The 26,590-nt window shown below is 40.3% G+C and overlaps 1 protein-coding gene across 36 annotated transcripts in view; it reads left to right on the top strand.

Annotated features, from left to right (window-relative positions):
- Nrcam (neuronal cell adhesion molecule) overlaps positions 1-26,590 on the top strand; it is a 266,233-nt gene that overhangs the window by 120,323 nt on the left and 119,320 nt on the right. For 33 of the 36 annotated variants that reach the window (XR_003844257.1, XM_029541069.1, XM_029541066.1 and 30 more), the window contains one exon: positions 2,573-2,629. The gene's annotated coding sequence lies outside the window, so the exon portion shown is untranslated. Of the gene's footprint in view, positions 1-2,572; positions 2,651-26,590 lie in introns of all 36 variants that reach the window. The other 3 variants (XM_029541067.1, XM_021202477.2, XM_029541071.1) reach the window with 1 other exon arrangement.

Below are 26,590 nucleotides of genomic sequence, written 5' to 3' on the forward strand. Positions count from 1 at the left end.
TCCTTCCCTCCCTCCTTCCCTCCCTCCTTCCCTCCCTCCTTCCCCCTGTCTCTTTCTTACTCCAGATTTTATTCCCCCCCCCAGTCCACCCTCTAACTATTCCACATCCCATACCTCCTCCCTACCCCCTTATTCCTTTTTTATCTCGCCTAAAATCTCTATTCAGAGCCATTTCTTCCCCTAGCCTATAGTGCAGCATTTTCACATCTGTGTGAAATGTTGTGAGCAAAGGCCTCTTGTCAGGAAAACCATGGAAGACTTCATGATAGGAACCATGGAGACTCAACCCTAGTCCACAAAGAGGGCATGGGGAACTTCAGTGGCTTTGAACACTAGCTGTGTTAGAAGTGTAAGTGACTGGATGTGTAAGGGCCATGGGGAGCTGCCACTCAAGGCTGTATCCTTCTTACTGGCGACCACAGAACAGGTACTTACGAAGCCTTTCTGAAGCTTTTGACTTAGTTTACCCTTTTCCCTTGACTGCCTCTAATTCTGTCTTGGTTTTGCTACTCTCTGACAACGCCTACCTCAACCTCCCAAATACTGGGATGACAGGCCTGCACTGAATTGATGTGTAACTTGTTATATGGACAGAGTTTGGGCCAGAATATCATCTCATTGGCTGTTGAGTAGCACATCTCAAAAAGACAGAACAAAGCAAAAACACCACCACAACAAATCAACAAAACCACCACCACCACCACCAACAACAACACCCTTACTTTCATCGACCTATCTTTCATTGCTTAACTCCCCAGTTTTTAGTTACAGCCCGTAGGTGTCTGAGGTACCACCTCGCCATCCTCTCCATTATCTCTGGGCTTTCACTGCTCTGTTGGTAGTCTCTCCACACTTTGCCCTTGCTATTTACTTTGTACCTAATGGTCTTTCTATGCAGAATGTTTTTCTCATTCATCTTTGAGGTTCTAGTCAGTGGTCTTCCAGTAGAAAGTCACCTTGTAGAATGACATATACCTTTGTCTGAAAGCTCACAATATTCTATAATGCTGTATTTTGTAGAGGCTTCTGATATTTCCAGCTGTGGCCCCATCAGCAAGTGAATTGAAATTTCTAGTAGGAGTGTCTGATTTAAGCTTTATTTTTTTATTTATCTTATATTAGATGTATAGGCATTGCAATGTGTGTATATATATATATATATATATATATATATATATATATATATATATCTCAAGTGTATCTATTGAGCTGTTACTGAAGACAGAGCTTCAAATTTTTTTTTTAAAGATTTATTTATTTATTATACACTGTAGCTGTCTTCAGGTACTCCAGAAGAGGGAGTCAGATCTTGTTACAGATGGTTATGAGCCACCATGTGGTTGCTGGGATTTGAACTCCGGAGCTTCGGAAGAGCAGTTGGGTGCTCTTACCCACTGAGCCATCTCACCAGCCCAGCTTCAAATTTTTTATAGACTCTCTCCAACATACCATTTTTATGTAGTTATCATATATTAAGGAAAGAAAATGTTTATTACTTTCAAGCTGTGTTTTATATTCCAAGAAACACTGACTTTCAGAAAGGTTTTGCCTTGATAAGATAATAATGCATTAAATTCAAAGAAAATCAAGATAGCTTTACATGTGAGGTAAAGAATTTTTTTTTAAATTTAAGACATAACATTTCATAAGCCATGCATAAACCGAAGCAGTTGAACTCGCTGCAATCCTCTTTTTATTTCATTTCTGGAGTAATTTTGAGATTCATGATGCCCTAACATTTGACTGTAGCCCAGGGTGGCTGAATTGATACTTGTTTCCCTTCTCTGAAAGATGTTTTCAGTGGTCGATGGTGTGAGTTCTGTTTTCAAAAATACCAAGTCCAAAAAGATACAAATGCTCCCTTAGGAATCCTTGGGTGGCATTGAATTGCTTGTCTGAAGGCTGAGATGTGATGCTCTCAGTGAGTGCTCTGTTTCTCAGCCAGGGCGTCCTTCCCTGGCTAACTCTTCTCCCGTGTATTTGCTTAGGAAATGGGGAGGTTACAGAGGAGAGGAGTTGTGGATCACAGAGTCAGGGGCTGCCTGTGACTGAGCTTTTGCATTGGTACAGGTGTGAGTTTTCTCCTCAAATTTTAGCTGTTTTCTTCAGCTCATGATAATCCTCACTGAGAGGTAGGGCATACAGATATAGGCAAAAGACTTCCTATGTTCCTAAATAGAAAACCTAACTACCAATCAAAAGCACACAGCCAGAAAGTATTTTTCCCACACTGTCTGTCTGTCTGTCTGACTATATATCTGCCCAACTGTCTGTATTTCTTCATCTGTCTAAACAATCCTCTATCTCCAAATTGGATTCAGACTGACTCTTCAGGTTAGAATCCATTAATGTGATGTATAGTCACCCTCGTCACCTCCCTGGTGTCACTTTTGATAGAAACCAACAGAGAGATGTTTTGGCAAATGTATTCATAATTTCTCTTCCTCGCAGGGCTCTCTCTGCGATTGTGTGTCCCATCAGGGACTCTGTTAACTTATTGGCAATCTACTGTGATTGATGGGAACTGATGTCTTATTAACATTCCTCCCACCCCTCACTTTTCTATCCACAGAGCAATGCTAAGAAAACCTTTGACTTAAGGAATTAAAACGAAATACCACTTCTTCAGGTAAGAAGACCTACTTCAAAGGTAGGATGTGCATTTTTTTTAAATAATATTTAAGATTGTAAAGGGAGTTATACCATAAAATATGTGATTGTGTAACCTTAGCATCGTGTCTGATGCTTTTCATCAGAGAGCATGACAAAAGACAGGAAGGGAGAATACAAATGCAGAGTCATTTATCATCTCACTTGTCAAAGAAAATAGATCAAATACACAGAGAAGGACCTAGCCTTGCTCTCTCGTCATTGTGTGGAAGTAATGTTTGTGCTTTATTCAAACATTTCTCTTTAATCACAGAAAATAGCACTGTTCATAAAAAAAAAATTCCTGAAGTAACTGAAGGTTAAAAATCATTCCTATTACATGTGAAAAAATATCAAAAATCTGAAAATATGGCATCCTGTTTTTCTTGTATCTCGAAATAAGGGAAAGGTCAGTCCTGAGAGTTTAAATGTTACTTTGAAGTATGTCTTCTGTCTGGCAAGTCCTTTCCTATCCCCTGTTTCCCCACTCCATTTGTGTCAAGTAGGATTACCAACTCCATAACAGACCATGCTTGGCCTGTGTGGCCTTCTGAAAGGCCACCTATTGTAGTCTATTTCACTTGGTGAAAAATATCTTAAGTGGAAATCAGGAACATAGTTCAGAGAACTAGATCTCAACCAACAAGAGCTCTCTTAAAGAATTATAAGGCCCCCGTTGTTCAGATGTCTGCTTCTGTACTTCATAGGTTTAATTAAGCAAATGAATTCTCATGGAGTTTAATTAAGAAGATTGCATGCAAGATTTTGAGGTGGCAAAAGTCCTTCCAGCATGTTTTGCCCATTGTTCTTGAGAAGAGTTGATCTATTGAGATGTCATTTTGTAATTAAGAGGAAATGATTCATGCCTCCAGCTGAATTTGTTATCATTGTGTTGTCTGGAAACTGATTTCATGTGATGGATTCTTGTGGTATTCTAAAATACCATCAGAGACCCCCCCCAAATCAGTGGTGCAGAAATTAATATTGCCTGTGACACTATCAAGCCTTCTGTAAATAGTCTGGAGCGTGTTTGCTAGGAGAGACAGAAAGCAAGCAAAGGCAAGTGCTTACTTTCAAGTTGTAGTTCCTAGTGAATGAGGATTGTACCAGAAGGCAAGGTGCATCAAGAGATGCTCAGGGTCACTTGAGGTTGTACCGGAAGGATGCAGTGATTTGACATAACCTGAGTGCTCTCCCATATACTGTGGCATAGCTCTAAGGGGATTTTCTTGGCAGGATATGTATTTTCTCTTTCTTGTTGTTTAAAAAGTAGTTGGTTTAAAGAATCTCTTGTCTTCTAGCGAAGGAAGCAAAAAGGCTGAATTTCACCTTTTTCAATACATTCTTGCTGATCTGTTTGGCTAGCCTTTTAAGTGACTAACGAGAACTTTCTCTTGGCAGGCTGCTAGAGCTGATGAAATATCTCATTTTTGTCTTTGTGAATGGACTCATCTGGCCAAAAAACCGAACACAGAGAATCTTCCCAAATTTTGTCCCTTGCCTCACAAAGACATGCTGAAACTTCCCGGAATTCTAAAGCATGCTTGTGTTCAGAATGTCCCTAGGCTATTCAGCCATTGCCTCTGACATTAGACTAAGAAAGTTGGGGGTGGAGGGGAGGGCGAACATTACAGTAACTTAGTTTTCAGTTGAGATTCCCATAATTGTTAATGTGTTGTAGTGTCTGAAAGATGTGAGATGCCAGAATTGTGGACTGTTTGGGAAGCTAACATCCCTCCCAGATCTTTCTTGTCTCTTCATGTCTCATGTTGAATATAATCAGATTTATCATTTACCCTAATGTGTAAGTGTTCTCTTATTTGAAAGCAAGACTCAAATGGTGGAATTTCTTTAATCTGCTAATGTGAAGAGCAGGAACACTCCTGCAATCACACACTTAAGCTAGTTTCCAGCATGGCTATGTTACTGCATGGGGAAAAGAGTCCATGCATCTTAAAGACTGGTCACACTTGGCAGGCTGTGGGAAAGGAAAACTCTAGCAGTCTAAAAGGCGATTAGAATTGTTTAATTGTTGATGACCTGAAAGTTGTTTCTTCATTTGGACTTGTGAGATTCAGTTGTTTGTTCATCATAGGAGAATGGTACTCATATGCTCGATGGGTAATAAACTGAAAGGGAGATCTGATTTTATACTTCAGCTGATTTGTAAATGGAAACAACTATTTTAATGGAAAACCTACCCAACAAGGAAGGAATCTAAAGCTGAGAAGTTTATCCCATGTTATTAGATACAAATCAAACTCAGGAAGCACAAACTATCCACAAAAAGAAATGTGGTCTCACAAAACTGGAAGGTGGAAAGCTCATGGATAATGTAGTAATTCTGAGAATCATAGAATTTACAAAAACAAAGACAGAGGTCTAAGTGTCTTTATTATTTTATACCAGTTGAATTTACTTGATATTTAGTAACAGAGAAAATCACACCACCATTTCCTTGTGGTTACTAATTCTCTCTTAACCAGATGTATTAAGAGGGCAAGATCCAGATCTCAAGTAACTAAGGGACAGCATCTCTGAGGTATTGCACATGAGTTCTGCCTCTATGGTGGTCACAGCGAGCACATCCCAGATGAGCTGCTCACCACACAGGAAGTGTTCCTTGAAAGCCCGATGATTGCAATGAGTAATATTCTGTTCTTCCATCCTGAGTATTCCCCAGCTTTTCTTGTCCATTTTTCAGTAAATGAATACATATTATATACACATATACATATAATGTTTATTATTTATTTGAGAATTTTTACAATGTATTTTTATAATAATCACCTCTCACTCCTCCTCTTCACTCCTCTAAGATTTATCTTCCCTTTGCCACCTACTCCTAACAGTGTACTCTTTTAAAAGAGTAACCCACAGTCTTATTTGTCTTATTTGTGATGACCATATACTCTTGGGGCATCCACTGGAACATAGTTGACCTATTAGATGCTATACCTTTAATGAAAACCGAGTCTTCCTCCTTTAGAACCCGTGACCCACCAATGGCATCTCAGCTAGGATGGTGCTCATGTGCCCATCCCTCAGTCCATGTTGGAATAGTGACTGGCTTGATCCTGTGGCTGGAAACAACAACTCTTAAGTTCATAAGTACAACAGACTTTTGCTCTGGTCTTTCCTGACTTCTGGCTCTTATAATCTTTCTTGTCTTCTGCAATGGTCTCTTAAGCTGTGGGAAGAAGGAGGATATGTATGTGTGTGTGTGTGTGTGTGTGTGTGTGTGTGTGCGCGCGCGCGCGTCTAGCATTCTACTGACACTTCTTTTCTACACTTTGACAAATTGTGAGTTTCTGAGTTGACCATTGTCCACTACACTGAGAACCTTCTCTTAGTGTAGTCTGAGAGCTGCTCTACTCTGTCGATATAGAGATATAAATTTAAAGGGTAGTTTGATACTGTGTTCATTTAGCAAAATGATAGTAATAGGTTCACCTCTAGGATGTATAAGCTCTCCATCATCATTATCAGCAGCAGCAGCAGCAGCATCACCATCACCATCATCTTTTGTCACCCGATTTACGGTTCCAGGAATGCATTTCCTCCTGTGAGATAGCCCTTACATACCATCAGAAAGCAATTGGTCACTCCTATAAGATTTATGCTACTATTGCACCAGTGGCCATATGTTGCTGCACAGGTGTACTTTACTTCATAGACTTTAAAGCTGGTAAAAATGATGATTTTTCTCCCTATAAGCTTACATAGCACCTCTCAATATCAGGAAAGCTAGCCAGAGGGTAGGAAGGTTCTTGATCAGTTCCACTGATGTTTTTCATGTCCTGGGACCAAAGGGTATGCTGTCTTCGGCAATAGAGTCAACTATTAATTTCCGGTAGGGAACCAAGAACAAATGCCAACAGTTTATGTTATTTTGGAAGGTCTCTGGGATAATGCTGACCAACAGCTAGAAGGGTAGTATATCACATCTGGCACTGGGATTTCTCCATGAAATGGTTTCTTGGAGGAATATTATCACCTGTGTAGGGGAATTCCAATTAAATTTTTAAAAATTGACTTATTTTATGTCTGTGGGTGTTTTTCCTAAACACACACACACACTTATATGTGGGGTAATATGGTTTAATAAGGACTCAGTATACAGCAAAAGAATTCTCAACCCTATGGAAATAACTTAGAAATGGAATTGTCCTGGCCCCTGGCTGGGCCCATGAATCCCTGCCCAGGGAAGAGTGAGTTTCCAATGGAGACACAGGCCTGTTTACACAGCTTTCTTATCATTCCAGTGCAAGTTCCTCCATATGACTATTTCCAACATTTTTCTCCCTATAAAAAGTTCGAAAAGTACAAAAATGAAATGCAGGACATCCAGAGGGCAGCAACTCCCACCAGGAGTTTGAAGATTGGGAGAGCTTCTCCTTGTGAAGCACGTGTGTGTGTGTGTGTGTGTGTGTGTGTGTGTGTGTGTGTGTGTGTGTGTGTGATATGCATGTCTGGTGACCATGGAAGTCAGAAGAATTTGTCAGATCCTCAAAACTGGAATTGGTGATAATGGTGGTTGTGAGTTCTGGTACAGGATGCAGGTCCTCTTTGAGAACAAGTGCACTCAACCGTCTTCCTAGCTCCATCCAATTAAACATTTTATATACGATTACTTTTAGGAATCTTATAAAATGGTAGTTTCCATGTGGCTCTCCTAGTGTTAGTTATCCATTTCCCAAACCCCTCCTAGCCCTACTCTTCACTGAAGCCTCCTTCCCCATCAATCCCTTTGTTCATTTCTGTGTGAAGTCTAAGCAGAGCTATGTGTCTTGAAGTTATATAGAATTATATTAAACTTCATGCACAGTGTTTCTGTAGGGAGGCTGAATTCTAATACATTTTCTAAGACTTATCTCTGGAGTGGCATCGATAATTGAGACACTTTTATTAATTGCATCCCTTTCCTCCCCTTCTTCTGTCTTCAGGATTCTTCTGGAACTCACTGTTTCCCCCCCCCCCCCTCTCTGGACAGCCTGCCCCTACCCCTCTTCCATTACTTCTGTCTGATCAGTCTTGTAGCCATTTCTGAGCGCTGGGAAAGTATATTTGGAAGCTGTCTCAAGAAAGACACCAGCATTTGTCTTGGGTGCGAGCTGGACCCATGCTGATGCAATGGTGACTGGAAGAGAAAGATGGAGTCACAGCTTTGCAGCAATAACAATCACTGTTAGGATCCAGTAAGGAATCTGCCATGCGCATGAATCCCTCTTACTCCACATTCTTCTGTAGCCTCGTAGAGAGACGTGTCTGCTTTGCAGTTGGAAGGAGGTGGTTATGTGACACACTTTTCTGTACGGGAAATGTCCAACAGTTTAGCATCGGAGCACAGTATGGTTGATGCAGTGACCTTTGCGATGAATTCATGGCAGACACCAACTGGATCAGATTTGTTTCTCCTGCTGCACCTCTGGCTTTCAGCTTTTAAATTTTTTCTAGGGTCACCAGAATTAGAGCGAGTGATGAGATAAGGTTACCTCAGTAGTCTTTTCAGGATACTTTAGTGACCTGCAAGACATTTTAATGACTGTAAAAGTATACCATACTGGGGGAAGCCACCTGATGTAGCCCTCATTCTTAGCAGATGTAAACTCTATTAAAATAACTTAGCCTGTACAAGGAACTTTATTTCAAATTATAATAGTTAATTATACCTCTTATTCACATACCGCAAACCATCCTTTAGTGAACTTTAATAACTGCGAGGTACGAGACACCTGCCAGGGATGCTTTAAGCCTCCCGAGTTCAGATCTGTGTGTATTTGAGGCACAGAGGCACTGATGCCTAGGTGTCGGGAGGGTGTTATCATGTCCTTCCCTTCCAGCATCTGGACATTTCATCCCTGGCTGCTTTTGGAGGGTGTTGAATCCTGACAAGAGGGTTATCTAGGGAACTACCCAGGAGGAAAATGAAGCCCAGTGTGGAGCAGGAGACCAGGCCTAGGCCCCTGCTGGTAATACAGTATGTCGCTGTCACAACTGACTGCATACACAAATAGATGCTTCCCTCTCCTATTCATTATGTTTTCCTTTGCCTGGTTTTGTTTTATTTCGCGTTTTGTGACAGCATTCATTTTGTAAGGCAAAGGCAAAAAAAAAAAAAAACCCTCCCTTGGACAGATTCAAGTTTTCATATCTGCAGAAGACAATTCTACAGCTTTTGTCTAACTTAGTCTTTATGTAAAGATTCTTTGTTTCTGGTCGAATGTTGTGGCAAGCAAGTCTATAAACTCCTAGAAACACGAGAGAGAATGCTTTCTATTCAGAGAGAGAAGTAGGATATGGTACATAGAGCCAATGTTGAGAAGGGTTTTGTTTTCTGCAGCAGGGTGGAAATTCACATTCAGATGGATGCTCTGTGGTATTTAGCATGCTACAGTTAAACAAAAGGGCATGGCAGCCTTCATAGCCATGTTGATTAATGCATTCCTTGAACGTGTTGATTAATGTGTTCCTCGGATTCCTCCATAAGCTGCCACTGCAGCTGAGGTGTGTCCAATGAGCCTCCTCACTAGCTGCAGCCTTCTTCATGCAGGTTCATTTGCACATGGGCCTTCTGTGTGTTTATATCACACCACCAGCACCCTCATGAATTAAACCTTTATAATATTAAAATGCATTTTTGGAACAGCTTCAGTCTGATCTAGTAGTAGGAAATCGATAAACTTTAAAGTTCACAGGGAGAAGCTCTCCCTGTCTTCAAACTCCTGGTGGCATTTGCCGCCCTCTGGGTACTCCTGTCCTGCATTTCATTTTTGTTCTTTTCAAACTTTTTATAGGGAGAAAAATATTAGAAATGGTCATATGGAGAAACTTGCACTGGAATGATAAGAAAGCTGTGTAAACAGGCCTGTGTCTCCATTGGAAACTCACTCTTCCCTGGGCCCAGCCAGGGGCCAGTGTAATTCCGTTTCTAAGTCATTTCCATAGGGTTGGGAATTCTTTTGCTGTATACTGAATCCTCATTAAAACATATTGTCTCATACTGTTTCCAAAAGCACTCATCTGAATATGGTTCTGCCCTGCTAATAGCTTGTTGAAGGGTAACTCAGACTTTGTTTAGTCGGCTTGGTCTTCTTATGTCTTACTCCTCAGGACATGAGAATGTTATTGCTACTTTGAATATTTTCCGATCATTTAGCGGAGGTGCTAAAAGAATCAAAGCACCCTGTTTGAAAATGGGTCAAAGAAAAACAGGGCATGGAAGAAATGGCCCAGTTCTCCGGGGGTGATCCTCTCCAACTGTATGGTATTGTAATGGAGGAAATCATCCATGTTACTCAGAAAGACTGCTTTTGCATGGCATAAAACAAAGAAATCCATAGAACAAAGAAATCCACCCTGAAAAAGAGTGAGTTTGTGTGGAATATTACTGTGTGAAACCATTATAGAGAAGCAAGAGTCATGAATATGTACCTCATTTAGGTCTTGGCATTAATGGTAAAGAATGGCAGTTTTGTATTCTGAGGGATAAGAGGAGACTATTCCATCTATAGATATCAGCACAAACCCATCTAAAAGTCTACTTTGGAAGTTCATAGAACATACAACTTGTGTTATTTGATGATGTGCATTTAAAATGAACATATTTTAAAATATGCCCATTCTCTGTCTCACAAGAATACTTAAGGACATAGGAAGGAACATAACGTGTTGATTTAGTCCTGTGGTGTTTTCTTGCTGTGCTGGTTAATTTTTATGTCAACTTGACACAAGCTAGTGTCATCTGAGAGGAGGGAGCCTCAAGTGTGGAAAAAAAATGCCTCAAAAGATAGGGCTGTGATCAAGCCTAGAGGCTGGTTTTCTAAATTTGTGATTGGTGTGAGAGGGCTCAGTCAGTCTCGAGTGGAGCCACCCCTAGGCTGGTGATCCTGGGATCTCTAAGAAACCAGGTTGAGCAAACCTGTAAGCAGCACCCTCCATGGCCTCTGCATTAGCTTGTAATTTCAGGCTCCTACCATGTTTGAGTGCCTGTCCAGACCTCCTTCAGTGATGGACTGAGATGAGAAAGTGTAAGCCAAATTAACTCTTTCCTCCCCAATTTGTTTTTGGTCATGCTGTTTCAAGACAGCAAATGAAATCCTAACTATGACACTTTCATAAGACTGTCTTTGGAACTCCAGGTGCAAAAAATAGATGTTTCTATCATACAGTTAACATGGAGGACATCTGGTAAAAGTAGCCAGGAGGTTTTTTTTTTTTTTTTTTTTTTTTTTTTTACCTTTACTGTATGAAATGCTTAAAGAGAGTACAGCAATGTGACTATATATATGGAATTCACATAGCAATTAGGCACACATCTTCTTAGTTTGCTTAAATTCCACAAGAACTGATGGGTTTAGACAAAGGGAGGCATTGAACATGATTAATTCATCTTTCTGTGAAGCTTCTGGTACAGTACTGAACATGAAACTTGTTGACAGAACTGTTGGCTTAGGGAAGGGAAGGCCACAGAACATGTTATAGAAATAAATAAATAAATAAATAAATAAATAAATAAATAAATAGCACAGGACTGTCCAACCTAAAGAGGAACAGGGAAAAGGTTTTCAGAAATTTCTATTATTATGTATTTATTTAGTCAAAAAGCACATAGAAGATGTAGCTAAGAGCAAATGGACTTTCTTAAACACTTTTGTTCCCTGGGGCATACAAAGGAGAAGAAATTTGACAAATATAACCAGACAAAACTACCACATTTAAATGCTTGCATGACCTGGAAAATATAACTAAGCTCCAAGTGTCCTATAAAACATTTCTTTATTATGTAATAGTTCATTTCCCCCTTTTAAAAGAAAACAGCTACAACTTTACATCGATACAAAGCAGACTTGGCATGTAAAATAGTAAGTTATTCAACTATTACATGCTCTGGAAGATAGATAGAATTTTGCCATACAGTAGAAAATGTAGATACATCCTAGTCCTTCGACCCACTCTGAGCACCTAGTTCATGCTTTGTAAATAGCAGTTGAACGTAAATAACTAGTTGCTCTCTATGCAAAACTTCCCTCCAACTTCCTCTCACAGTATTCTCATTTTCTCTTGATGGTTGATGGTTACAAAGAACAGCTTTGTGACAAATTGATAGCCATTTTCATTTTTCTGAGAAGCTTTGGATGCTCGAATTTTCCTTCCTTGAATCAATCGTCAGGCTTAGTGAGAGAGTAGATTTCAAACCACTGCGTTATAATGTACTTGTTAATTCTATCCAGTTGTTTTAATTACTGCAGAGCCTTTGCTTTCAGCTGTGAAGGAATTCAATACTTAGGACATATGCAAACCCTCACCAGGAAGGGCAAATAACCAAATCCAGACTTTTTTACAAAGGAGGTTTCCCTCAGCTGAGAGTCAAATGGTTTTTCTCTTCCAAATAGCTTGTTCAGTAACCACTGGATGAGTGAAACAACCACTGCACACAGAGTTAGGTCAACCCATTAATAATTTTGTTAAGAGAAAAATCAAAATCCATTGTGAAGTTTTGTGCACTTCTTCAATAAAAATAAAACCCTCACATATGGGCCCTATATCTAACACCTATCCCACGGCCATTTTTATTAATAGACATTATTGATTGCTTCTTATATACTACAGTGGGAACAAGGGGAGCTGTTGGGAGTACAAACAGACAGATGTGGCACTTGCCCTTCGGCTACTTGGATTACTTAGTTACATACGCACAGTTCTACTGCTTACATACGTGTGTAAATGAAATGAAATCGTAGAATAGCATTGAAGTAGTGTGGTAGAAGCTAAAATGCTCAGTGGGTTCAAAGGATGGGGGTATCTAGGTTGCAGGAACTTTCCAGGCTTTTCGACTAGATTTGAAGTAAGGAAGACATGGTTCCAAATGTAGTTCAGAGGAAAAATATTAGAAAGAGCAGACAGCCACCAATATCACTCATAAATAAACAGATAAGTAAATCTAGGAGTAAATGTAAGGGTAACGTAATATTAGTTGGGACATCTCTGCCTTCTGGAATTCATGGAACCGTGTCCCCCAAACTGGTATGTGTTTTTAAATGTGATTTTTCAGGGACCCCATGTGAAGAGAATGGATGTCATCAATCATCACCAAGAAAAGAACTGGTTGTAGAAATGAGAAAAGTGTCCTTTAAAAATTGTTATTAATGAAATGACCTAGATGGGAGTCACTCACACCAAATGACTTTTTTTTCTTTATGAATATGAATAGTAATATGAATAAAAAAAATTATTTACCAAAATTAAGGATAGTGGGAACCAGAGTACAGCATTCCCACTACCACAGAGAGCACGTCTTGAAGCCAGCCTGAGACAATATCTCAGGTGGAGTCGAACAGACAGAAGGAGCTGCACTCTCTTTCCTCCGCTCTTTGTTTTGTGCTCCCTGTTTGGACAGCGTGCTTAGTCGGACACGTGTCAAATGATTGAAGTGATATTCCTGTGAAACATTTCCATCTTAATAATTCTTTCAGACTTGTTAAGATGAAAGACATTTGAACCCCAGGGCACGCATGAAGATGAATCCCAAGTCTTAAAACCCCTCCCCTAGAGCGACATGCAGAGGGCAGAGGGGATTCATAAGCTCTCCTAGTCAAAGCCCGGCATCACAAATGCACCTGATCATAATTTTAAGTGCCAAAATAACATATTATATCCATCAATTTTTCATTGTGGACTCTGGAGTGTTTCGTAATCACAGTTATGCTGTTCATTCATTTTTCTATTTACCCACCCAAGTGGAAAATTGTCATATTCCACCCCGAACAGAAAATTCTCTGATTTCCCTTCTAGTTTTTATTTACATGGAACAAGGGGAAAAAAGTGGAATAAACACCCAATCTGACTTGAGGTGCCTTTTATTTGTCCCATGCACAATCCATCAACGGGCACACCCTGCCTGCTTTCATCCACATCATTCTACCCACACGCTGCTGACATTCATCACTTTACATGGCCCTAGTGTCACGTTTTCTTTGATTTATCCTGTCCTAAAAGTCACTGTAGTGATCTGCCCAGATTGTTGGTGAATTTCATTAATGCTTTATTTAGTCTCTGTGAATGCTTACTGTTGGAGGGAACCACTTTGTCATTTGCTTTCCGCATGTTATTTGGCATTGTTCTGCATCTGGCTAACACAGGGAGCACTTTGACATCTGTAATTAATTGCTCTTATAATTTGTCATTAGCCACCTGCTTGATAAACAGAATGGGAGGTATTTGTTAGTGTATATAAGACTTCATTTTTAATTTTTTATGTATTGTTATTCTGTGTGTGTGATGTGCTTTGGGTAGGTGGGTGCCGGTATGTTATGGCACAAGTGCGGAAGTCAGAGGACAGCTTTGTGGAGCTGGTTCTTTCCTTTACAGGAATCCAGGAATCAAACACAGGTTTCAGAGTTTTAGCTGTGACCTGCTGAGCCACCTCACCAGCACCTGTGACCATTGTCCAGTTCCTAAGATCACACAGTGTGCTCACTGTAGTCTGTGTCACCTTTGCCCAAACCACACTGTCTTCTTCTGCTGTGTTTTATATACTTCATTGCAATTAAAAGTTTTGCCTCTCCTTATAGAATATAGAGGATCTTATACAGTTTCTTTTTCATTCTTTAAAGAATTTAATGAGAAGCCAAAACTTCAATGATGTCTAACTTTATATAGTCCAATAAGAAAAAATTTTTAAGAAAAATATAAAATAAAATCATTTCTTTTTCTAAAAAACAAAACAAAAATAAAAACAGGCCTTTTGTAATTGAGTTGATTATATTTTGATTGAAAATATGAGCTTTCCCTCAACAGAGGAATGGATACAGAAAATGTGGTGCATTTACACAATGGAGTACTACTCAGCTATTAAAAACAATGAATTTATGAAATTCTTAGGCAAATAGATGGAACTAGAAAATATCATCCTGAGTGAGGTAACCCAATCACAAAAGAACTCACTTGGTATGCCCTCACTGATAAGTGGATATTAGCCCAGAAACTTAGAATAACCAAGATACAATTTGCAAAACANAAGAAAATCAAGAAGAAGGAAGACCAATGCATGGATACTTCATTCCTCTTTAGAATAGTGAACAAAATACCCGTGGAATGAGTTACAGAGACAAAGTTTGANGCTGAGATGAAAGGATGGACCATCCAGAGACTACCCCACCCGGGGATCCATCCCATAATTAGCCACCAAACGCAAACACTATTGCCCATGCCAGCAAGATTTTGCTGAAAGGACCCTGATATAGCTGTCTCTTGTGAGGCTATGCAGTGCCTGGCAAATACAGAAGTGGATGCTCACAGTCAGCTATTGGATGGAACACAGGGCCCCCAATGGAGGAGCTAGAGAAAGTACCCAAGGAGCTGAAGGGGTCTGCAACCCTATGAACTAACCAGTACCCCCAGAACTCATGTTTCTAGCTGCATATGTAGCAGAAGATGGCCTAGTCGGCCATCATTGGGAAGAGAGGCCCCTTGGTCTTGCAGACTTTATATGCCCCAGTACAGGGGAATGCCAGGGCCAAAAAGTGGGAGTGGGTGGGTAGGGGAGCAGGACTGGGGGGGGGGAGGGTATAGTGGACTTTCGGGATAGCATTTGAAACGTAAATGAAGAAAATATCTAATAAAAAATTTAAAAAAAGAAAATATGAACTTAAAATTATTTTTTTTCCAAACCTGAACTCTCTTGACACAGAAAGCATCTAATGCTTCTAAGTCAGTTCCCTAATTGATATTCAAGAAAATTAGGGGAAATGGAGAAATTCTAGATTATAGAGTAGGATGTGATATAAGTTTCCAGTTACTTTGTTATTCTTATATTTCTTCCTGACTAGTATGCACCACAAAACTCAATATTTACCATTCTTTTCAGGTGTGTTCAATAGACTTAAGCATTTCAGCGTGTCTCTTTAACACCATGTGAAGGAGCATGTTTCCTTTAGAGGTCTCAAGCCATCCAGGATGCATTGGCCTTATTCTCTCTTTTGTTGACATATGCGTGATGTAATGATCCTTTTAAGAAAACAGATGTTTATTATAAAAATACCATCTACCATCTGGGATCTTCTAGCACTATATTCCATAAAGACAAATTAGTTTAATTTCATATAATATATTTTAATTTCTTCCCGGTGGTGATGGCCCTTCTTTAATATTTAATAAGGGGAAATTACCATAGTGTTACAATAGCAGTTAGAAATAATAAAACTAATCCCTAAGTGGTTGTTTTTAATATACCTCTTCTTTCTTTTTATTTTAGTCTATTCCCAAAACTGTGTTAACGGAAGTTTGGGGAAGATTTAAATTTGTGTGTAGGCAATGATATGTTTGTAATAGAATTACACATTTCCAGGGATTTTTTAAAAATTGACTTTAATATTGCAATAATAGTCACTGTTTATTAAGGTTTATTGTGTACTACACATTGTAAGTACACTGTGTATTTTATCTCATGTTATCCTCCAAGTGGCCTAATATTTATTTACTTCATTTTACACATGAAAAAAAATTATGTGCATTGCCATGTACACAGTTTGTGAACAGTAATTCAAAGAATCAGTTGCCACAATCCAAGTTCCAGAGTACATCTGCTTCACCACACATATGCCTGGGCGAGAAATGAGTTCACCAAGATGCTTAATTAGTTCATAAGAGCAGCATTTGGCCTCAGGAGTACTGGGCAATGTGTCATAGGTACATGACAAATAATGTCTCCTCTAAAAGTCAAAGCTATTACCCTCTTGTCTTTTCATACTGAATAATAAATCCAAAGGCTGTCAAAATGGTTGCACCACACCCATGTTTCTAACCAGCCATCTTACGCTCAAGGGCATCATGGAGAATAAATGGAAACTACAGAAAGAAGAAATAAATTCTAAGTCCAACAGTGCTATGTGCTTAGGAGTGTTCCCTACTTATATGGTGGGTAGCAGTGGTTTTGGGCATTCTAATATCCTTTGCAGCTAATTCTGTCTCAAAAAAAGTGATATTATTGGAGGCTAGTGTTTGTGTGCTTTGGGCATAGGTTATGGGTTTGGACTATAGTAACAGGAAGCTTGCTAGTTTTGTTTTGTGTTGAGACAGGATTGGGTCATCCTCCTGCCTCAGCATCCTCAGTTAATGGGACTACAGATCTATGCCTTGAAATATGGCAAAACCTCTTGACCTTGCTCCTTCATCACACAGCATGTCCCTCTTTCCTGGAACTCCAGTCATGTTCTATCATTTTATTTTGAAGATTTATAATCTGTTTATGTGTATGTATGTGAGCGATCAAATACACTCCTGTGTAATGTCTCATTAGTTTCTTGGGTACTGGGGACTGAAATCCAGTCCTCATGATTAAATAGCAATTGCCCTTAACTTCTGATCCAACTTTATAGCTCCTCCAGATTTTAAAGGCAGCTGATGATCACTGTTTCTTGAGAAATTAACTGCTTGATTTAAAAAACAAAACAAACAAAACAAAAACTATTGGTCTGTGAAACAAATATACAAATATACAGCTTAAGAAGAACCCTAGAAACCTATAGCCACAAAGAATATCCTAGGATATTTTAGGAATGCTGCAAAATACATAATAAATACATGAAAATCCATCACATATGTGCTAAAAATGAATATGTAAAAATAACCCCAAATGAAACTAAATACTGTAAATAATTGCTGAAGATTCTGACCTTTCCAGACTTTTGTTAAACTCCTCTGAGCTCACTTCTCAACTAGGCTTCAACTCTCCCTGGACTATCTTCAGCAACACAGTTTTTCAATTTTGTGTATGAACAGCAGCAGCAGCAACAACAACAACAAACGTTATAATACCTACCCTTTAACTGATAATGCTCCTCATTTTCTCCTTTTAGTATCTAGTCCAGACTGCCTTCAGTAAGCATCGCCCTGTCTTTAGTGATTCTTCTTAGTAACTTCATATCCATTGTGCAACATTATCTTGTTGCATTTGGGGTGTTACTTAACCCATGGGGGTGCCTCATCTTGGAACAGTCTTAAATCAAGTCTTAAATCTAAATAGTCAAAAAAAAAAAAATCAACTCTTGTCTGCTGTAGCAGTGACTTCCTTCCACTCTTGCTCTCTACCATATAGAGTCAGTGTGTTTTAACATGTGACTCTGGCCTTGAGATCTGATAGAAAGGAAGTAAAACCTTATTGCCATATTAAGTTAGTAGATGTTCATGAGAATGTTTTGTGTTTTGGGGGGTGGGGTGGGGAGAAAGTCCTCTTCCTGGAGCACTTTACATCATCACACAGTAAAGCCACTCATTCACAAGTTCCCTACCAACTTGAATTGTAATCCTTTTGGCCATGTCTTAGGAGCAATGATCACAGTGAATAAGCACTTTTATCTCCTACTTAGTAGCTCATTTTTGATGTTGCTTACTTCTTCCTTGTCCTTGTTCAAACCCAAGGCCTGTGCCCTGACTTTAGTTCCCCTCCATCCCCAGTTCCCTTTCTTTGACCATGTTCTAGGTTCACTGTCCACCCTCATCTTCTTCCTTACACACAGCCAAACACATCGGGATTCCTTTACTGTGGTTTTCCTTCTTTAGAACATGTTTCCTACCTATGTCTCTATAGCTCACAGTCTTTCTTCAGCTACCACTTCCTGGTGGGCTATTTCCTGATCTTGGGCAATCAGGTATAATATACATGTATATACACCTTGAAGCATAGCATCCCACTTCGGTTTTAATCTTCTCTTCATAGTGCCAACTAACAAATTATATAATTCAATGTCTACTTTTTTATATCTGGTTTGCCTAAACTAGCATATAAAGTTTGGGGGGGGGTGTGAAAGAACTTCAATCTCCTTTTCATTAGTGTGTCCCAACACCAAGAATACTGCCTGTAGTACAAGCTTAGTTTGCTCAGTGGAAAATGAATAAATAAATGATGACTTGGGCGACTCGAAAGTTTCAACCCTTCATCAGGTAATATTGCTAGCTAAATAAATTCGTCTCAGTTTTATGTTAACATCCGTACCTTCCAGGTCTGAGAACAACTTAGTTCGGAATTCAGCTAACTCCCCAGTTCTGTCAGCAGGGGGAAGTTCTATGGCTTTCTATTGTCGAAACGCAGAGGTGGAGTTGGAAAACCATCTAAAGAAATGTTCCTTTCATTTTTGAAGGAAATGAACAAATCTAGCATTTGTTTTTCAGAGAACAAATGCTCTTCAAAAAGAACAGAAACTGTTCCCAAATCTTTGAAGTATGTCATTGACTCATTCACGAGAAACTGGGGAAGTGTCCCAGTGACAAACATGGGCTTTGTCAGGCTAAAGGCTGATCATGAGTTTGTAAGGGCTGCTTGGGCGCTTGTCTTATGATACCATCAAGGCTCTCAATGGGCACAGCCATGTATTTTTAAGTTAAAAGCCTTGTCCTCAAAGAAATGTATTATTTTGGCTAAAGCTCTTCTTGGATAAAAATATGATATTGGTTGGTATTTGCATTCCTTCTAGACTCTGCCCCCCTCCACACACAGTTACTTGGCAACAGCCAGGTATGCCTGACTCACTATAAAAGGGGCTATTTGCCCCCTCCTCACTCTCTTACTCTCTTGCACTCTCTCTCTCTTCCCCTCTTTCCTCTCTGTCCCTTTTCTCCCCATTCTCCTCCCCATCTCTTCATGTGTTCAAGACTGGCCTCTCTTCCTCCTCCTCCTCCTCCTCCTCCTCCTCCTCCTTCTTCTTCTTCTTCTTCTTCTTCTCTCTCTCTCTCTCTCTCTCTCTCTTCCCTTCCCATGCCCTAAATAAACTCTTATTCTATACTATACCGTTCATGTGGCTGGTACCTCAGGGGGAAGGAATGCCTGCCTCGGTGTGGGCTAGAGGAGGCACCCCCTTCCACCTCACCATACCGTGCCTCTACCAAACATATCCCTGGATTCCTTTTCTTTTTTATAAAACACAAAATTTGTTATGTAAAATAATATTAAGAAGTTAGTCAAAGTCATGATAGTTTCTATGATGGAAAAAGGAAATGTATATTTTTTGGAGAAGGGAACTATTGTTTTTTTCCTAGAATTTCTTCAATGAATTTTTAACTTGGATAATTTTTTAAAATAATTTTTTAGAAAATACTTATTTACTTTATATATGTGAGTATACTGTCATGGTCTTCAGATACACCAGAAGAGAGTATTGGTTCCCATTATTCCTGGGAATTGAACTCAGAACTTCTGGAAGAGCAGTCAGTGCTCTTAACCAATGAACCATCTCTCCAGCCCAACTGACAGTCTTAATAGCACAAGAGTTAGGGATTATTGAGTTGGCTCAGCAGGTAAAAGTGCTTTCTGTGTAAGCCTGGCATGCTGAGTTCAATTCCCAGAACTGATGTAAAGGTGGAAGGAGAAAATTGACTCCACAAGGTTGCCCTCTGGCCCCTATAAATGTTCCATTGTATGTGTGCTTACACATGCACAGCAACAAATAAATTGAAATAATATTTTTTAAAAGTACAAGAGTCATCTGTGACCCTAATGTCATTTGCCTGTAATTCTTACATTCAAAAAGTAGAAACAGAAAGATAAAGATTTGAAGGCCAGAGGCTGGAGCAATAACTCAGTAGTTATAAACACCTACAGCTCTTCCAGAGGACCCAGTTGGATTTCATGCACCCACATTGGGTGGTTTGCAACCACTGTAATTCTTGCTTCAGAGGATCCAACACCCTCTTCTGGACCACAAGAGTGCCTGCACTCACATGTATAGCTCCATCCCCAACTCTCATTCTCTCTCTCTCTCTCTCTCTCTCTCTCTCTCTCTCTCTCTCTCTCTCTCTCAAAAAATAAATTGTTTTTTTAAAAGAGATTGAAGACTTACACTGTGAGTTTCAGGCCAGACTGAAACTGGATACACACATGTGCACACGTGTGTGCAAACACACACACACACACACACACAAACTTCTCTCAAATGAAAACTAACAACAAAAAGAAAAAAGTAAGAATAACTATGAATAGGGACAGTGTTCTACAACTTGTGAGTTTTGTGTTCTGTGTATTAACTTTATTGAATATCATTTGTATCCTATGACCACAATAAAAAACATTTTTGTGATATTGCAGCGTCTTGTGAGGCTATGCCAGTGCCTGGCAAACACAGAAGTGGATGCTCACAGCCAGCTATTGGATGGAACACAGGGCCCCCAATGGAGGAGCTAGAGAAAGTACCCAAGGACCTGAAGGGGGCTGCAACCCTGTAGGGGGAACAACAATATGAACTAACCAGTAAAAAAAAAAAAAAATTTTTTTTTTGATTTTCAAGTTCTGCCCTATTCCCATCATGCATGTGATGTTAGGCTTCTGTTAGTAGCTCCTTCTTGCAAATCAATCAGTCAATCAACGAATCCATCAATCCATCAAACATGACCTACTGGCTAATACTGGAATGTTGCTAGGGCTTGATTTTCTAGATACAATTCCACATCTGGTCAACTGGCACTGCTTCAGTTACATGCATGTCATACTGCACTGGCACCTTTAGTTACCCTTTTTTTTTTTTATTTCCCACATGCTTGGAACAGTGTCAAAATGAAACGTTAGAGGTCTTATCCCCATGCGCTGCTACAGAGACTCAACATTTCAGTCATTTTTAACCAAAGATTATCAGGATGCTTTATTAGGAAAGGGAGAAAGAAAGGCCAGCGCCCCAAAAGAAGACTTAACATCTGGAAAGAAAGAAATAGCCTGCGTTGAACTAGTCCAGAGGCCCAGCTTTGCCTGCTGTGAGGATAAGGCCTGTGGCTCTGGAGAAGCAGCTGAAGCTCCTTATTCTAAAGCACTGGAACTGAAATGCTGACTTTTGCACGTGGGTAGCAGTGCAAGCTTACTTCCTCCAGGCTACCTACGGGCCCTGGGGTGGTGGAAAGTATTCAGTGTGAATCCTGTAAGACAAATGGAGAAGCTCAGTTGCTCCTGAACCCCAACTTTTACCTCTACTCCTCACCCTGCAAAGGCTCTGCCCTGTGCTGCTTGCTGCCTGTTAGACACTGACATATAGAGGAACAGCAGTAGGTGTGACCAATGCAGCGAGAGAGAGAGAGAGAGAGAGAGAGAGAGAGAGAGAGAGAGAGAGAGAAAGACAGAGACAGACAGAGACAGAGATAGAGAGAGACAGAGATACAGAGACAGAGACAGAGAGAGACAGAGACAGAGAGACAAAAGGAACTGAGACAGAGACAAAAACAGAGAGACAGAGAAAGGGGGCAGTATGGTCAGTTTGGTAATAGCTTAAGTGTATACATTTAAAGCAGATAGTCTGATCTGATGACAGAGTCCTGGCTATCTCAACAAGTAAGGGCTACAAAACTTGTAGTAAGATGTTTGTGTCCCCCTGGTGGCTATGTTGAAACTTAACCACTACCATGATGAAGTGGGAGATGGAACATTTGGAAGCTGACCGGGTCATGAGGACAGGGCTGGCTCTCTTAGAACTAGTGCCCTTAAAGAGGACACAACAATATCAACTAACCGGATCCCCTAGAGTTCCCATGGACTAAAGCACTAACCAAAGAGTTCACATGGTGGGACCCATGGTTCCAGATGCATATGTAGCAGAGGATTGCTTTAGCTGGCATCAATGGGAAGGGAGGCCCTTGGTCCTGTAGAAGCTCCATGCCCCAGCATAGGGGGATGCTAGGGCGGTGAGGCAGGAGTGGGTGGGTGGGTGGCAGACCACCCTTATAGAGGCAGGGGAGGGGGAGATGAGATAGGGGGAGGTTGCAGAGGGGAAACCAGGAAAGGGGGAAACATTTGAAATGTAAATACATAAAATAACGAGAGAGAAAGAGAGGGAGGGAGAGAGAGAGAGAGAGAGAGAGAGAGAGAGAGAGAGAGAGAGAGAGAGAGAGATCCCTTACCCTTTCCATCTCATGGGGACATGGTAAGATGGTGCATTGTATATACTTTGTGAACCCCAAACCAGATCCTAAGCGAACACCATACTGCAGGTACTTTGATCTTGGAATTCAGTGTTCAGAACTGCAAGAAGTAAGTTTCCATTGCTTCTGAGAGACCTATTTTGTGGCACTTTGCTACAGGTCTGCAAATAGATTAAGAGAGTGGAAAAATAACTACATTGGGCTTACTTCTCCTATGTGTAAAATGTTAACATTTGACTTGGGAGAGTTAGAGAAAAGTTACCATATGCAAAGTATGATGGACTGACTACACAGGAAGCTCTCAAGAGACTGTAGCTGTTGTTTGAGTAAAAAGCTATGGATAGTGGCACAATGCTACAATCCCAGCTTGAAGGGTGTGGGAGTGGGGAAGTATGCGTTTGAGGCTAGTTTGGGTTACACAAGAAGGAAAAATAAATTAAACACACACACACACACACACACACACACAAATAGTCCTAAGTGATATAGTCCTTCAGATTTAATAAAGAAAAAAGGTAAAATCTGTACATTTAATTACAGCTGGAAAAAAAAAAAACATTGACAGTATAGCAATTACTTAATCACTTTTTCTCCCACTGTTAACCCATGTTGTAATTAGCAGCTTCTGTTCCAAATTATATATGTCGTAATTGTGCCCCCTTTGCTATAGACAAAATGCTTTTTATGCATGGGTATGCAAATGTGGACGTTAGGCAAATGGTATAATGAGCCAGAAGTTAATGAACAGGAAACTGCACAAGAATGAGGCAGACAAGTTGTCACCAGAGATGACTGTGGGGCAGGAAGTATCAACCAAGCATTCCCAAGAAATGGAAAGTGGTTCAGGAGACAAGGGCCGCCTCCAGACCGGCAGAGAACAGATTTGACTGTACAGGCTTACTGGAAAAAAAAAAAAAATCCTAAGTGTAAGTCGCTCTCCTCAAACCAGGCCAGTAGGGTTGGGGATGAACTGCCTATTGCAGGAATATTCAGGCCTTTATTATTTCTATTTATTTTTGATTCAAATAAATTACAAATATTTTCATCCTTTTCCAGTGGATTATTACTGTTATGGGTATATATAAGGCAAAATGCAGTGGAAAAGCAGAGGTCACACTATGCATTTCAAATAAGGGCATACATTAGCAAGTCTGGCACTACAAGAGAGTAAGAGGGGCCATTGGCAGAACATAACAGAAGAGGTGACCCCTGGATGGGAAGCAGCAAACATTGACAGGCCGAGCTGAAGACCTGTAGCTTGTAGCAGCTATTACAAGTGGGTTAGAAAGACTTACATTTGATTCCAGACCCACCAAGAGAGAAAAAGCACCAGCCCTTCCTGGGCTGCTAAAATCCAGTGTTATAGCCACCACACAGTTCCTATAGCAACTACCACCAATTGTTTCATTTTAAATGCCAAACCAAGAATCTTGCTTTACCATTTCCCCTTACTGTTTCTGACTGGGTCTTAAATGTGCACCAGAGGCATCCTAAGATGGTCTCTAGTATGTGAAATTATTAGGAGGTGATAGAACGCTTGATAAGCAAGGCCTAGTTGGGTGAGCTGATTCTTTAGGCATGCCCTTGAAGGAGGTACTAGAGTGAAGCCCCTCCTTGTCTCTTACTTTCCTTTCTGGCTGACATGAGGTAAGAAGCTCTTTCCACCCCTGAGTGCACCCAGACACAATGACCTACCTCGTCTTAGGGCCCCAAACTGTGAATCCAGGTGACCTTAGACAAAAGCCTCTGAAACCATAAGCCAGAATCAAACTCTTACATTGGTGATTTGGGGTATTTATCACAGCTGTGTAGAGATATCTCAAAGAACATCCAGTGAGCAGGACCCAGTGAATAACTGACTGCAACAGGAACATGGGACATTTTGATTGCAGATTCCCTGTCCAATGTACAGAGAGGCAGGTGTGCAGCCAAAAGACAACATGAGACGTGGGCACCCTAGTTATCACAGAGAGATAAAATTGGATTTAAAATCAGAAAACCTAAGAGCAAGTTCCCAGACGTGACTCTCAGTGACCTTGTGATTTTATAAAATAACTCTCTCCCTTGCAATGAGAATAACCATAGTGCATATGTAAGTCATTTTGTAGAAATAGAGATTGTGTGAATTGGGCTGGAGAGATGGCTCAGAGGTTAAGAGCACTGATTGCTCTTCCAGAGATCCTGAGTTCAATCCCCAGCAACTACATGGTGGCTCACAACCATCCGTAATGGGATCCAATGCCTTCTTCTGCTGTGTCTGAAGATAGCTACAGTGTACTCACATACATGAAATAAATAGAAAAAAAAAGATTGTGTGAATTATTAGTTATTCTGCACTGGTCTGTGGGAAATTATCCAATTCAGTACTTATGTGACAGTCGTAAAGATTTTGCTTTTTAATAAACCAGTTACATCAGTTACTTGCTTGCCTTACACTCCTGTGACTCTAGGACAACACTGCTAAATTAGAGTCGTGAGTTCAACACTCTCTGTCAATTTAGCAGATTTATATGTTTTTTTATAGAAACAATTCTCTTTTGATGGGTCACATCCAAAGATTAGCAGCTGAGCTCTCTTAGCAGCAGGAAGGAAGGGCTGCTAGCCTTGGGTTTCACAAATGAACTTATTAAGAGGATTTATAAAGCCATCTAGTTAATCAGAGAGGAGGGGAGTGAAAGAGCTTTGCTTAGCCAAGCCACAGTTGCCCACTGCACAATTAGAAGCACAGTTTGCATTAGACTGCTATAGTCCTCAGTTGGGGGTCAGGCATCGAGCAAGGATACAGCTGGTGGGTGGATGCTGTAAGGTTGTTAATTAATCACAAGGGATTATAAACTGAGGTTGAGGGTTTATTCTCTGTTTGGTTTTGCATGGCCCCTGTTCCACTACATTGACCTGCATTTCCTGGATGACCTCTTGTTAGACTTCTAGGAATTGTGGCGCGTTGAGTCCTCCTTTGTAAGTTATCAGGGTCGCTGTTTGGTGCAGACCACTGATTGGGGGCTTCATCACATAAAGATTGCATTTGATCCCTTTTATGTATTTTAAGAGAAAAATGCTGCTTCATCTGGTGAAGATTTGGTGGATTTAGCATTTGGGCTGGTTTCTGGTCAGTAACGAAGGCTGATACTTTGTGGGCACTTTGTTAGCTCAGTTAACCTTCACACTCACCGCCTGAATAGATGCTGGGATGCCCACTTGTACCAATGTGGAAGTTAAGATACATAGCTTTAAGTGATTTGCGTTATGTTGGAATCAGCTTAGAGGGGAGCTTGGCTTTGAGCTAAGGTTAGGCTAACCCCAGTGATCCTGACCATTAGAAGGTGCTCTCTCTCAAATTCAAACTTCTGTCTGGCTCTCCTTAGCTTACTAACTATCTCTCCATACCTTAATAAATGTATTTACTCATTTATTCCTTTGCTTATTTTTCACATGCTGATATTTATCCAAGGGTCTTTACATACACTAAGAACTATTGTACTATTCTAGGTCTGTATCTCCAGTCTTATGTAGCAAGCGAGCATATCATCAACACACCTCAGTGAATAAGTCGTCCCTTGTGTTCACAGTCAGTCCCTTAGATAGTCTACATCAGTGTTTTGAGAGTGTCTTTTCTGGTTTTACTGTTATTTTAATACTATTACTGAGAATGAAAATCTCTACACAGTTTCTTCACAAATAAACTTTGTACATCAAATGACCAGGGAAGCTGTCTGGTGCTGATATAGATTGGGATATGCACTTTCTAGAAACAGTTCCAGAGAGAGCCATGACTATGGAGCATCAGAGTAAAGACTAGACAGCACCTGTTCCTGATGCACTTCTTCTACCCCAGAGTCCTGGAATGTGAAGCCCTCCTAAGTTGGTTGGTGTCATGATAAAAATAACGTTTGTTTCATGGAATTCATGTTGAATTTATGGTTTAAAGAAATGGTCTGTTGGGGCTGGTGTGATGGCTCAGTGGGTAAGAGCACCCGACTGCTCTTCCGAAGGTCCAGAGTTCAAATCCCAGCAACCACATGGTGGCTCACAACCATCTGTAACAAGA

This window comes from Mus pahari, chromosome 7, assembly GCF_900095145.1.
Source record: "Mus pahari chromosome 7, PAHARI_EIJ_v1.1, whole genome shotgun sequence".
Lineage (NCBI taxonomy): Eukaryota > Metazoa > Chordata > Mammalia > Rodentia > Muridae > Mus > Mus pahari.